The following is a 3,520-nucleotide window of genomic DNA, read 5'->3' on the forward strand; positions in this document are numbered from 1 at the left end:
TGCTGGGGGGGCTGGGTCGTGCAAAAGAAAGACAGCCCTGCAGAAGGAGCTGGGGGAGGGGGTTTGTGCTCTCTTCCGGGACGGTCTGCCCCTGGAGAGCACACACTCACCCGTCCTGATGGGATTCCTCAGCAACTAAACAGCTAGCATCTTAAATTAACAAAAGTTCAGTACCAATGAGAAGTTTCTAGTATTTCATATCCCTATTTTCAATCTGACTTAAGTTAATTCTTCACTATCCATTGTATCATTTATATTAATTATGCCTAAAACATATTATTTCAATGCAGCCAAAGAAGAGAACTGTATTTCTATGATGTTTGGTTCTCAGGTGACTCAGATTTCTAGAACTCTGGATTGAAAGCAGAGCTGCTGGATATGAATTAAATGCTGAATCATTAGTTGCTGATGTATTCATTTTTAGTAGGGATCCTGAGGTTCTATAGTTGAACCATAACCCTGACAGAGTAGTAGCACTGTGTAATGCACAAAAAACATTGCTAAGGATGTTGTCCCTTGAAATTGCTATTGCTTATCTGGGTGATAATCAGCTTGTTAAAACATGACTAAGCTTGTAGGGCTGTTACCATAACATAATATACTCATAAAATGTTTTTCTTTTCTTTTTCCTATTTTTTAAGACAAGGTTTCTCTGTGTAGCCCTGGCTATCTTGGAACTTCCCCTGTAGACCAGGATGGCCTTGAACTCAGAGATATACCTGCTTCTGCCTCCTAAGTGCTGGGCTTAAAGGCTAAACTAAACGAAGCTAAGCAGTTTCTTTCTTATAGTTAATTTTATAGTAAATACTATTAACTTAAGCTTGTAGAACACTGTGGTGGTTTGAAAAAAAATGACATCCAAAAGGAGTGGCACTATTAGGGGTTGTGGCCTTGTTGGTGGAAGTGTGTCACTGTGGGGATCGGATTTCAGGTCTCTTTTGCTGGTGCCCTCAGTGTGACAGTTTATTGACTTCTTGTTGCCTGCAAGATGTAGGGCTCTCAGTTCCTCCAGCACAGCAAGTCTGCCTGTATACTGCCATGCTCCCTGCCATGATGATAATGGAGTGAACCTCCAAAACTGTAAGCCAGCCATGCCAATTAAATGTTTCCTTTATTAGAGTTGCTGTGGCCATGGTGTCTTTTCCCAGCAATAAAAACCCTAAGAAATGCTCATTTTTCTAGGTCTCTTGCTCCTGTTTAAAGCTGTTCGACTGCATTGTTTCTCAGGTGGAAATGATCATGATGAATACTTTTCCAACTCTAAGATTCAATGATTCTATGATCATATTCTAATAATTATAACCCAGAACTGTTAATGCTTATCAATCTCTTTTATACCTGACACATTAAGTATACCTCTTCAAAAGATCTGAAATCAGAAAATTATTGCCCTTATAGAGCCTGAAAAATGAAGATACAGAATGCATAAATTGCTCATTGCGGAAATAACTCACTCAGTGAAAAGACTGGAGAGAAAGAACATTTGACAGGTTTAAAAAAACATTCTTCAGGGGTAATACCCTGTTTATATTCATTTATGAAGCTTCTAATGATGATAGCTTCAAATTACTACCAATTATTTAACAAGGGAATCATCTGTGATCTGAAGACAGCTTAAAGCTAAAATAACTCTTTGAAATCATTTTTTGAAATGTTCATTTTACTTTTATTATTGGAGGTTTATTTCAAAGACACAAACATCACATAAAACTCCCAATTTACAGACTCAAACCACTCAATGCTTGACTTTTAAAATGAATTTTATTGGACAACAATCCCATTTTATCTTAAGATGTGATTTTTCTTGGTCAATTACAGACCCAATTTCGTTTCTGTTCTCCCTTGTATTTTCTTGTTGTTTACCATATTTCCTTTCAAAGACCTGCTTTTCCATGCACCACAGTGTTTAGCAAAAACTTGGGATTGAATTGGACCTTTGTTTTTTAGAGCTTATTGTTTTGCCTGTTATCCTGGGCCTTTGTCATCCATTTCTCTGTCCCATTCTAATGCAGATGTGTGCATATACATGCCTACTTGCTCACACTGTTGCTTGGTTATCCTCTTCCAGAGATTTATTATTAGTGTTGTTGAGGGTCATTCCTACACCATTAATTTTAAACATTAAAATGAGTGTTTTCAAGATCTGTTTGGTGTGGATCAAGAAAAATACAGAGCACATTTTATTTTATTATTCTGTTCCTAAATCCAAGTGATGGGTTGCTTACAACATTAATTTTTTTTTACAAGGTGTCAATGGAACAATGCCAGTACCATCATGAAGTGTCACCAAGTCACTGAAACTGTTGGCAGCTAGGAAACTTGTACCAGTGTCATCTTCCTGACAGCCAGAGGTCTCAGAAATCAATCTCATAACTATGATACATTTTCCCTGAATTTTTGCTGCAAGTTCTTCCAGTCTCTGTGTCTCTGGTGGTAGTGATGGTGGTGGTAGTGTGTGTGACTTTTGCCCTCTCTCTCCTCAGCTGGTGTTCATATCATGTGGGTGGTGTTTATTTTATTAATTCTTTCTGCTTATTTGTAATGATCACCTTAATTTTGAAAACAAATGGGAAGTTTGCAAAATTTGTTTACTGTTCAAGAAATTTGAATACTACTATTATGGATTTTCATGACATAGTTTCCACTAAATACTCATAGTTTTCTTTATTTCCTTGTATTCTTTATTTACAGAAAATAGAAAACTCTCTGAAAACATGCAGGGACCTTTTGAAATTGTGTAAAAACTAAACAAACAAACAAGCAAGCAAACAAAAACCCACCAAAAAGTTTTTACCAAAGATTAGAATTAAACACAGTGTGAACATTTAGTGTGAGCTGGTGAATAAATTTTAATGATATTCAGTTTCTACCTTATGTCTTAGGCAGACAAGTCTAGAAAAATGTAAAGAATCTCAGCAACTGAAGCTGACAAAGTTTGACTATGCTTGGCTCTACACATAATTTAGAAACTTTGGTCATTTTTATACCATGAGGCATCTTATTCATTATTGTCCCTTGAAAGGCAGAATTTCCAGTTTAAAGCAGCCTTCTTGATTCAATTAGATTATTTTTACTCCAGGAGAGCATCATATGTAGCATGAATCTAATTAGTCTTAATCAATAAAAACCTGGATTCATATGGTAGGGGGTGAAAGCTGAAAGATCAGAGAAGCAGAGTAGCCAGTTACTAGTTCTAACTGCTACGAAATCCTCAGACCAAAAAGGGGGAGATCCTGTGTCCAAATGGCTTATATTCCTGTCTTTACCTCCCTCATACTGGGATCAAATGTGTGTGGCTCCCAAGTGCTGGGATCAAAGGCATAAGATCCCGAGTTTTGGGATCAAAGGTGTGTGCCACCACTACCTGGCCTCTATGGTTAACTAATGACTAGTCCCACCCTTTGATCTCCAGGCAAGCTTTATCTGTTAGAGCACAAACAAAATATCATATTTCCCCCCTTTTGCCTAAAATAAAAAAGGTTATAGTTAATATAAGAAAAACTATATACAATAAGTGCAA

The sequence above is a fragment of the Microtus pennsylvanicus genome, chromosome 4, assembly GCF_037038515.1.
Source record: "Microtus pennsylvanicus isolate mMicPen1 chromosome 4, mMicPen1.hap1, whole genome shotgun sequence".
NCBI classification, from domain to species: Eukaryota; Metazoa; Chordata; class Mammalia; order Rodentia; family Cricetidae; genus Microtus; species Microtus pennsylvanicus.